We start from the raw sequence: 12,110 nt of genomic DNA, 5'->3' as shown, positions 1-12,110 counted from the left end.
AACATGCAACGAGCAAGTTCTGACATATTTTCTAAAATTGGTCAGCTCAAGGAGACTGTCTCTGAATTAAACCACCAGAAAAATATTATCCAAACAGACAACAATGTCTTAAAGGAAGAAAAACAACGTCTCTCGATGGATGCGGTGGCAGCCAGCAAAAAAATAATAAAAATGGAGTCAGAACTGACTGCCCTCTCAAGTCAGAACAACAAAATCAACAGTAAGCTTGCTGACCTGTGTAAAAGCAAGCAACAGGTGGAAGAAGAGCTGGACACAGCCAGCAAAGAGAAGCGAAAAGTAGAAAGTGATTTTGATCACCTCAGCAGAGACAACGAAGTCCTTCAAGCTGAGCTGCGGCAAGTCATTGAAGAAAAAACTAAAATCGTGGCAGACAACAGCGCGCTCAAGAAAGAAACACAACGCCTGTTGAATGATGGATTTACCGCGCAGGACCAAATAAGCCAAATGGCATCAGAGATGAATTTCCTTTCAAAGCAAAACAATACCATCAAAAGTAATTTGACAGACCTCAGCAAAGCCAAACAAAAGCTGCAGGTAGAGTTAGACACAGGTATCGAGGAGAGGCGTACACTGCAATTGGAGTTGGACCACCTTAGAAAAGGACACCAACTTCTCCAAACTGAGATCCTGAAAGTCACCAACGAGAATGCTAAACTCCAGGAAGACGTCAAGGTCATTTACGAAGAAAAGGTACGTTTGTCAGAGAAAGCATCCTCGGCACACAATCAAATCAGCAAACTTACATCAGAGCTGAGAAATGTTAGAGAGGAGAAAACCCGCATTGAAGAAGCCAGGGATAAGATAAGACAAGAAAATGAAAAACTCTCCGAGGACATTGATGCAGCAAAAAACTCAGCCATCGAGTCCAGTCAGGAGATGATGAAGACCAAGTCAGAGAGAGATGAAATCTCCAGGAAGATGGAGGAGATAATTGCTGAAAACGAGAAAATGAAAACGGAACTACCTACACTGAGAGCTGAGGCTGACTCCAATAAAACACAGGAAGTCTCCAAATCTTCCAATCATTCTCAGAAAGAAGACGTATCCGTTGAACTTGTTAAAAGAAGCGAAGAAGGTAAGTTGAAGCAAGTAAACTCCAAAAGTGTAAAGGAGCATTTTTGTTATTTTTAACACAGTCTTGAATCTTCGTAGCTGTGATAGCGCGGCGGTGCTTTTGATCGCGATCGATCGATCAATCAATCGCGCTCGGTTCAAGGGTCATCGCGATGACCCTTGACGCGAGCACGATCGATAGCCACAGCTCCGCTGCGATATAAAAGCTAGGTTCTCTGTGTCTGATAAGGGTGAACATTCATGCACACTTGGTGTTTCTGCTTGTAAGAAATCAAATCAGGCACTGTAGCAAGTTAAAAAAGGTAAAACGTTTCTCTGATGTGTAATTCTCCTGGGATAAACTTATAACAAATTTTATTCTTTAGTTCAAAAAATCACCAAGGAATTTAAAATTTTTGCTCAACGTCTGTTCTAATAGCTCATCAGGTAGCAGAGGTTAACAAAACACTGAAAACAGGACAATAGACAGTCAACTAGTTGCTGGCTATAGCTACATTAGAAATTAAGCTTATAGTGTAAAAATGGAATTGTCTGTTAATTAATGCAATTAATTCTTTACTACTCAATTTGATTCGTCAGTTGGTGAAGAAACAAGAGTAAATAGTGATGCAGGGATTGTAAACTTCAGTTTACAAATGAGCCAACTGATGGGTGAAATTCGAGTTCTTGGTGTGCGATTGGCCCGAAATACTGATTCGAACATTGCTCTGAGAATTAAATAGGACTGATATCAGTAAAGAGACTGAGATCAGAAATGACCACCATAACATCCGGAGAGAATCAAAAACATCTATTCGATGGTAAGTTAACAATTATGTGTTAAGGTAGAATGCGCCTCGGGGACAGATAGTCGGACTCTTCATTTTTGCAGTGTTCTATCGACATACCATTTGTGGCAGCTCATTGTTTATGCTTATGGATCAAATAAAGTTTTCGCCTGCTTAGTTTTGCAAAATTGCGAAAATCAGAAATTTTATAGTCCCCATAGAGATAGCACTGTTGAGACTGACGTTAAGTATCCTGTTAGTCTTTAATATCAAGACAGTGACATACATGAATTTGTTAGTGTTTGTACTTTATACATGTACATCGGCATACATCATGTAATCACTTTGGTATCACTTTGGATTTGATGCAGCTTACCATTATTATATTGTGATTCCTAATTTGATGAATTAGAGTAATAACAGACAAGGTAATAGCTGGTTATTATCTGTGTCTTGTCTTACATCGTTATTAGTTTATCTTCAATTGATGCTCCTTTTACAATGCTTCTATAATGCTGGTCTGTTTTATCCTGTATGTCTATGTAAGCTTGTACTTATGCAGGTTCTTTCGCAGCCATCATTTTTGTACCTTATTTAAACCACAGTCCCTCCACCCACCCCGTAGCTCCCGACCATGAAAGTATCTGGTAATCTTTGACAAGAGCCGGGAGGCAATGTTGCCCCGTAGTATTGTTGTAGAGTTGTTCAACTTGGGCATTATTGTCCGACTGTGGTGCTATGGTTTTGTATTTCCATCCAAAACTGAGTTCAAGCAAGGTCAGAGTTATAAAAATATTGCGACTGGTCTTGAAAGTTTAGACACGTAGCATGTCGTCCCTAAAATATTAAACTATTTTGCTTCATTACTTTTATCATGTTTCAGTATATCACTTATTTCACTTATTTACTGTTCTAATTGATTTTATACAGCTCCTAAACTAAATAACATCGAGCAGATAAGAAAACTGGTGACGTTTTCTTCACCCATCTACTCATTGATGAATGTGAAACGTGGAGAATTCGGGGCAACTCAGAAGCACGACAAAGCTGTTGGTATGTCATCACAACAAACAGGTGCTGATACAGAGGAAGCTGTCCACATTGGCTCCACAAAGACACAGCGTCCAATGAAATACGCTGATTTCCAGGAAGAAAATTTGCCTACCGCCCGTTTTGATTTCAGAGAAATGAAAAGTGGCGTTGAAGCGGAGACAAAAAACTCCAAAGGTAAGATAGCTAAAACAGCTGATTGTATATAATCAAATGACATTTTTTTTTCATTTAAAACGACAAAGTCAAATAACTGTCTCAGTCATTTGCTCTTCGATGACAGTTATGAAAATAGTACATGAAACTTGTGTTTAATTGTACTCGCCATGACAAAACATACCAAAAGGCAACTGCAACAAAAAGTTACTGATCTCCACACTTGTGCTGCTAGCGTGGTGACGATTGGCATAAATTTACTTTGTACTGGTGTTTGTTAAAGTATGCATACAACTCGGATGAAGTATTTCCGACATTAGACTAGTACCTGTGAGTATACTCGAATATTGAATGTGTTGCCGTGAGGGCAAATTATAGCACACAGTGACAAACACTCAAATTCCGAGTGAAAAAAATCGACCCATAGTCAGTCACATAGTTTCTCAATGACTTCAAAATGAAATTCGCTTTGAAAAAGTGCAATTGTCTGTAACTACTCGCTATAGTTACTCATTTTGTTTCTGTAGCTGATGGTAAAACCAGACAGGCCCTTTCTACCGGAATTTTCTCTAGAGTTGACATGTTCGAACTAACGACTCTAATGCGGCGCATAGGGATCCAATTGCTGAGAAACACAGAGTTAAACCGTGTTCTCCAAATCAAAATAGAACAGATATCCGAAGAGAAGCTATCGTCTGAATCTGGAGCGACAAATATGAATGCAAAGCAAAAAATGTGTGATGGTAAGTTCATGACCATTTGCAAGTGTAAAGGAGTTGATATTTGATTGTCCACCTTCTGTTGAAATGTACAGATGGTTTCTCGGTAAAAATTATAATTAAAATTGTATCATGTTGAATTTGATGTAGCTACTAGGACACTGCACGATACATAATTGTATTTACGTTAGGAATTGCATCCATTAATGTGTATATGGATCATGACTTAATACAACTGTAATATTCCTTTAAGCAGAGGAAAAACTTTTCACAGCCCTTAAGATCCGGAGTTTAGAAAGGAAAGTGTCGGGTAATATATTAGATGAACTTTCAGTATCTCAGAAAGAAACAGGTACCTTCATTTTTCGTAACCTTTCAAAATTTTATAAAAATTGCAAATCTTCTGTTTGCACCTTACATTTATTTGTATTTCTTCCGCCTGCAGACAAAGCTGACAAAGGAGAATGCCAAGTCAAAGGCAAATTTTCAAAGCCAGTCTGGAATAACAGGAAAGTGAGACACAAATCCTTCCGGGACGACAGCAAGTCACGCGGTTCTGTCAGAAAGAAGAATGCCCGAGGTGGAAGAACTGGCCCCGTCAGAAGCAACAGTATGTCTTTTAATAATAATAATGTAGTAATAATGTTGATGGCAATGTTGTTCACAACATACAGATTAATAACTGGTTTTCCTTTATGTTCAGTGTTTATTACTTTTTTCTATTGCTGAAATGGTTGCCGTCAGTTCATCCTGTTGGCAGTATTAATCCTTACAGGTTTGGTTTTTAGGTGGAATATTTTCATTATGGTTTGTCCAGCAACAGCCATGATTTGTTTGCATGTTTGTTGTATCTTCCCATGATGCTTGCTTGTCAAATTATTGTCGAAATAAGCAAGAAGGAACAATAGCCCTAAAGCAACAAGGCGTTTGCCAAATTCTACACTGTTGTTGTTTTGTTTGTTTAAATTCTAAAACACAACTCACGGCAAGTAGTTGATTGTGATCTGAAAATAATAAAGCAAACTTGCCCTACAGTTTAGATAGTTAGAACCGTCGCGTTGTTAAAAAAAGCATTTCTATCACGTTGCTTTCCACAGCGTTGTGATTTTCATTTATTTTTAAATGACTCAACTTCTCAAAAGCTATGAACCTTTTTCAAGCTAATCAACTCCGCTTGCTTCATAAAATAATCCTTACTCCTCAGGAGCATTCGAACCTGAGCATATCACAAAGAAGAGTTCAGTCACTGTTCATGCAGTTGGATACATGAACAACTTCAACTTTCTAAAAGATAAAATGAAGGGGATGATTAGGATCATCATCAAGCTGGAAGACAGAATTGATGAACATCTACAAGTGGCAAAGGTACGTGACGTATAATTATTCTGCAGTACGTTTTTGTAAAATGGAAGCATGCATGATTTGATGGCGCTATCGTAAAGGGCACACTTAGCCAGTCACTGGCAGTAGATAAATATTAGTGTTCAAAAATCCTTATCACCAAGATCTTACTAAAAAGTAAAAAAAATACATACTAAGAACAAAATGTGACACTTGGGTCATAAGGTTAACCCTTTCACCACCATGGTTTGACCCAAACCCATTGTTTTCAATGGTGATGTTGGAACTACTTACAAACTGAGTAAATTGGAGATGAAAAGGTTAAAAAATATTGTTCGGAATCTAAAACATTTGAGATAAGTTAATTTGTTCTTTCACGAGACTACATTGGAGATGTGACAGGCATTGAACTTGATTTTGTCCCAGGATGAATTAATTACACTCAAGGCAGCATGCTGTAGCTTTCTTTTATGATTACAATCAACATCCGATAACAAATTATCAAACTGTGACAATAAACTTTAACCCCTAATGTGGCTAAATTCCCGTAGGGCTCTGCTGAATTCCCAATGATGCGTGATATAGCATGGCACATTGATGTTCTGCATTCCCGTGTGAAGGCTGCAACCACTGCTTTGTCCAGTTGTTACATTGAGACATTGCCCTGTACTGAAGATTGCCAAGGAAACGAGAAGGTCATTTCCAGCCGACCCCAATTGGATAATAAGACCGTGGTGAAGACGGTCGAGGAAAACAGAGGAGGAGGAATCGAACGCAGCAACATTGATAGTCATCCGTGTACAAGTTTATTCTATATCTTTGACAAATACTATATGTATAAGTGTAACGTTCTGTAAAGTTTTATTGGAGGGGGCTCGTCAACTGGCAGGTATACGCCTTGAAATTGAAAGTCGTAATTTTTATTCAAACGATCCTCACAGAGACTTCAAACCATTCTCTTTCAAAATTACAAATTGTGCTGGAAACTGTCGATATATATTCAACTACTTGTCAATTCCAGGTGCTGTTCACACCATAGGACATATGGATGACTTCAATGTTCTTACGGAGAAAATGATGGGGATGCGTAAAAGTCTTACTAAGACGAAAATCATTGTCAGTGAATACAGACAACGAGTGATGAAGGTATGTCGTTTCATGTGCACATATTCTTTTAGAATCTTGCCAAAGGAAAGCATTTAGAAAAAGAATAAGAACAGTACGTTGATGCCGCCTCCAAAACACAGAACGTTTCTTTAGGTGAAGTGAAATATGGAGTGTATAAATAAAATTGAGGGTCATTCCAAATTTATACAAATTGTTCGTAAAGCCTACACACTATAGTCTTGATGAAAAATAGACAGCAAAAGTACGAAGAGAATTTTCCAGCAAGGGGAAAACACATCGATTGGTGTACTTTTAGTATTTGAAACTATGAAGATTTGTTTCAGTGATGTTAGGAAAAATGGTTCTATCGAAATGACAAGTCGTTTGCCCGGCATTAAACCTGATTAAAATATTCACAGCTGCATGCACGCAAGATCTACTGCTTAAAGGCGCTCTCCTCGCTCCCAGAGGAGGGAGCATAGAGTGCGCCCTCGAGCGGCGGATTTTTCATTCTAGTTCCAGGCAGGCTGCTTTAATTTAATCAGAATACACATCCGACTACAAGTTGTCAAACTGTAACAATTCACTTTTTTATTCACATCTGGTTAAATTTTTGCAGGGATCTGATGAATTGCCAATAATCTTTGATATTTCTCGGAATGTCGACATTCTTCTCGCAAAGCTGGGTGAAGCCTCCACTGTTCTGAAGTTCTTGTACCAGAACACCGAAAAACTGCCCTCTACGGGAGAATGTAATTACCAGAAGAAGTTCCCAGAATGATATGATAGAAAGAGACATTTTTGGACACAGTCATCAAATACTTGCCGCTTTTAATGTTTGCCGGTTGCAACCGACATCAATTCATGTATTTTAATTCAATTGCACACTTCACAACAACAGTAATTTACCATGTTTCGGGTTTATTTTGTGTTGTACACTGTGTCCTTGAATTTTCATTAAAAAGTATTGTAGTTAATTTTACACAAGTGTAGAGCTTTTCAGTTATTCTAAGAGATTTCTGGATAGGAGGATGCACATCTGTGTTTGGTTCAAGTGTTGGACAGTGTCCGCGTAGATGACCAGTGATGTTTTCTACTAAAGTTACTGCTATGAAATGCCATGTTCACTTAATTCATTCCCTGCGTGAGAATGATAGAAGACGAAGTTACATACTGCCATGCATACAATTAAAGGGGACATCAGTAGGATACTTGGTGTTGTGTGAGAGATAAAAGTTGCCTGCTTTCACCAGAGGGGTTGTCGGAGAAGCAAAAAAAAAAAAAATCTCATGCCGGAAAATGCCGAGAGAGTTTGACCGGTTAAGAAGGGCTTGACTACGCAGTTTCTGCGTAGTGAAGCTTCATTACGTATTCATGGTGACCCCTAGCCAGCTGTCAATAACTTTGGGACTTTGTCTTATGGCCTGCTTTGCATATGCGTCGTTGGACACGACCTGCCAATCACCCAGGTAGTCGATTAAACTATTAATTGACTGTTTACCGACCCAATAACACTATCCAGCAGTATCAGTCATATTTTAATCGCGTGGCCCGGGTGGGCACAACCATGGAGGTAGTAGGAGCTCCTACTACCTCCATGGCACAACATAGGAACGCGTGTATTTCTATGTGTACGTTCACTTGTGGTGTTGTTTGTACCGTCGTGTGTTTGAAGTCCTTGTTTCACCTTCAAGGTGACAGGCTTAGTTCAGTATCATTGCACCGAGTTCTGCCCACGGTGAAAACCACCTGTTTTGCCTACTAATTACTGCCCGTCGCTGCCCCCGGGCTGCCCTCGAATGTAGCCTATCTATAGCTACAGTAATCACATAAATCATTTATCAGTTTTGATATATACTCCTAAATTGTAAGTTTGATCAAAATCGAGACCACATTCAAGGGCTATGCAGACTGTCCATGTACGCACACACAGTGACAAGAAGGCGGCAAACACCTACTCACCAAGCACATCGAATCGGCGAAAAGAAGCATAAAAGCTAGGCTCATCGCCAAAACAAACGCGCCAAGCGCTAACAAAAACCCATACCAAGCGGCCCTTTTTAGGGCCACCAAATACTCCTAAAAGGGAACTACCAAAAAATACGATAAAATGACATAGAACATACAAACACTTAAAGAAATAACAAAATCGTACACATAACAAACAACTGAAACAGAACATTAAATACAAAATAAACAATCACAGTAACGTAACAGAAAACATGGCCGTGGAAATAAATCAGCTATTTCAAAAGAAAAGCCGACAACAACATGAAATTCAACAACAACCTATCATCGCTCAAACTATGAAACTCCGAAAAATAGTACTAGGCAAAAGCCTTAAAATTCATTCGGACACCAACAAAACCAAACAGAATAAAACCACCTCAGGATTTCAACAAATAAAGTCGTATAATGTGACTACGCTACATCGTGAGACACAAACAATCGCAACAACACCAATTCAAAGAAAAGTCAAATTGGACTCCACGAACAACAAAAAAACAAAAACTTGAAAGCTATCTGAAGCTTCTAAACTCGCACTTCTAGAGATACCCTTTCAAACAAGGAAACAAAACATGTCGCGTGCCAAAAGAATCGCGATAAACCAGCTTGCAAACATTGGACAAATTTTGGGAAAATAACTCTTCGACAAGGGTCGGTTTTTCGTTATTGTCAACACAAACGATTACGTACTCGAATGCGAAAGGCAATTACGTAACACTCAGTATTATACACAACAAGCCAGAACAAACAGTAAACAAAGTAAACGAACTATTAATTAAAATGTACGAGAACAAGCACATCACTACCCGCAGTGGTACTTATTGCCTAAAAATTCACAAACCTCCGCAAAAATCTAAAAGACACACCAGTCAAAACAAAATTTACCGAAGTAAAGAAATATAGAACAAACAAACCGAACCACCAAACGGACTCACAACGTGACCAAAATTAATATACTTGCCCTGCTAATCCGAAAGCAAGACCACTAAAATGCATTAAAATAAATTTTCACAAACACAAACTAAGGAAGAATCTACACTGCGACTGATGAGAAACCACACTCGGGTTTCGAAACGCAAGCGTCAAAGGGCGACTCTATCAACTTTTGTGACAACATAGGTCCGGCTGCGTCTCGCCATAAGCTTTCCCCACACAAACAAAACATTACCGTACACACTAATCCAAACTTCTCTACAAATATCCAAAGCGAAACAAACATTTCATTAACACAAACAATCGGATAAGAATGTAGGAACACATTTTCGAAACGAATCAAACACAAACTCGACACAAAAAACATTTAGGATACTATAGGTGGGGAGCCTGTTTCACATTTTTACATCTCGCTATACTGTCTATGATTCTAAAAATAAAGTCATCTGCCACTTTTTCTGTATACGCGGTTTGGCAAAACTCATCTCTTCAATCGAAAGTCGGGCGATTTCATGGTTCTTTGGGGCACTTAAGTGTACGTCGTTACATTCATTCGCGATGTTTATTTCGAAAATTATTTATTCCTTCAAGGGCAAATGCACATAATTTATGCTGTTTGAAATACTGGCCGCTCATAAACAAGACAATAAACTCAATATATGTGCATCTTTACTTATATTGTCAAAGTACCACCGACACCCACAAAAAACCAAATGGTTCAGTCCAGGTATTTGCAACTCTGATATCCGACTGGTCAACAGGAAATCAACCATAGGTGTCTTTTGGCACGCGTATACGCCAGTCACCTAGGCGACGGTAATCTGCACCACTTATCACCATCGGGAAGGTACTCCTCCCCATATACCACTGGTGATCCCACCCTCAAGGCACTGCGTCATTCGACCAAGCATTGTTATTGTAATTTCCTGCATAAAATTAACAGCGAGGTCAACCGGTCAAACTCTCTCGGCATTTTCTCTCATGGATTTTTTCAAATTCCCCTGTAACAAACTCAGATCACTTTCAAGTGTTCCCTTCTGTCTTGCTATAATTTTGATTCCCCCCTCCTCAAAATAAAATAACTGGCCTGATTTTAATATTTACAGATATTTTTCTGTGTGCATGTGTTTGTAATTGTGTGTGTACGTGTGTGCCTCTGTACCTGGGGAAGGAGGGCGCTGTTTTGAACATATAATTCAACCATTTGTATAGGAAGGGAAATTAGCTGTTCCATTTGGCCAATTTTTCAGTACGCTTGTTGTGTGTATCACCTGCAGTTTCTTCTTTTAACTCTACAGCATGCTAGAACAACAAATATTCTATTCAGCAAAAATACTCTCTGTATGTGTAAAGACTATAATCATTGTTATTGATGACAAATGAATTCTAGTCCGGACTTGAATTCAATTTTAAACAAGTTATGACTGTTACATATGGCTGTGTTGAGAAGTTAAAAACTGGTCAGTTCATCCCGCTTCAGGGAGTAGAATAAGAAACGTGCAGTAGATACATGAAGCACAACCACCAATAATTAGCAACAAGGATAACCCAACACATATTTCACATATATCAAAGTAGTTTCGTTTCGATTTCCTCCTTTACGTCCACAAATCCTTTCAATGCTCCTACACATACCCTTGATATTTCCAAATCTCCCCGTCAATTCTTCCCTCTCCAGAGTTCTCTGTCTGTCTGTCTGTCTCTCTCTCTCTCTCTCTCTCTCTCTCTTCTCTCTCTCTCTCTCTCTCAACATATCTTGAACTGCACATAAACTGAGACCAACCATAACCATTCTAAGATTACTTAGGTACATTCTTGCCAGTATAAAACAGTTCTTTAGACTCTAATTAAGTAAAATTGCTTTATTTCTTTTGTGATAAGGCAGTGATGGCGGGAAACATTCCAAAAATACCGGAAGTGCGGTGGAAAAATACAAAACACTGTGGTAAAAAGTAGGTTGCATTAAAATTTCTGCAAGTGTAAAGGCAATGGCGTAACACAACGTGTACTTCGAAACATTTCAAAATTCTTAATACAATAAATACAGTAGTGTTGACCATTTAAAATACATACAAATGTTAATATTAATTGACAATTATATAACATCTATTTTCATAGATATACATATTAAGTAGTCGTACTCATAAATTTTCGATGATGTGACATGTCTAAGCAGCGGTTGTTAAGGTCAGTATAGACAGGGTACTTTTTGACATCCTCAGTCATTTTTTTAAAAATCGTGTGGCCATTAATGTGACTGCGTGAAATAAGTAATCCATTAAAATGGAAATTTAACATTCACGAAATACAACACATTATCAAAAACGTCGTGATTTTGTTTCTGTTCAATATTTACGAACAAAATCTCATCACATGGCTAGCATCTGAGATAAAAGTTCACCACGGTATTTGAATGCATTATCTCGATCTCAAATCAGGGCACAAGTTGACTCAATTTTTAACTAATACAGACATCTGCCTCTAGAGTTACCTATTTGGGAGATATCACGCCCAAACCGTTCATTCGACCGTTGTGAAGCGAATAGAAATTATATCAAGCGATTCTTCGTAAAATTGTTTTGCATATTAGTATATTTACATCGACACTGCAACATTTCTCTCTCGTAGAAATTACTCTCAAAGTACTCTTGAAGTTCCCTTTGTTTCGCCGACCCCAGCATTTTTCAGAGTATGTTTTTGTCCGGCGTTTTTGTCAAGTGGTCATCAAGTAGTTGTACCTGGTCTGGCCTTTACAATGTGACTACTTTGACTATCCGATACTTGGTAGCACTCAGATGTTTATTTCTGTCAACTTTCACAATCTTTGGTTTATGTATAAAATGAAAGTTTCAATTTCGTCAGCCGTTATCTCACGAGAAAAGAATTTGATATGTAACAGTACCGGACAAACGATGCCGGCCGGTCTAAGTGCTGC

Source organism: Ptychodera flava, chromosome 7, assembly GCF_041260155.1.
Source record: "Ptychodera flava strain L36383 chromosome 7, AS_Pfla_20210202, whole genome shotgun sequence".
Lineage (NCBI taxonomy): Eukaryota > Metazoa > Hemichordata > Enteropneusta > Ptychoderidae > Ptychodera > Ptychodera flava.
Note: the sequence above shows the minus strand (reverse complement) of the source record.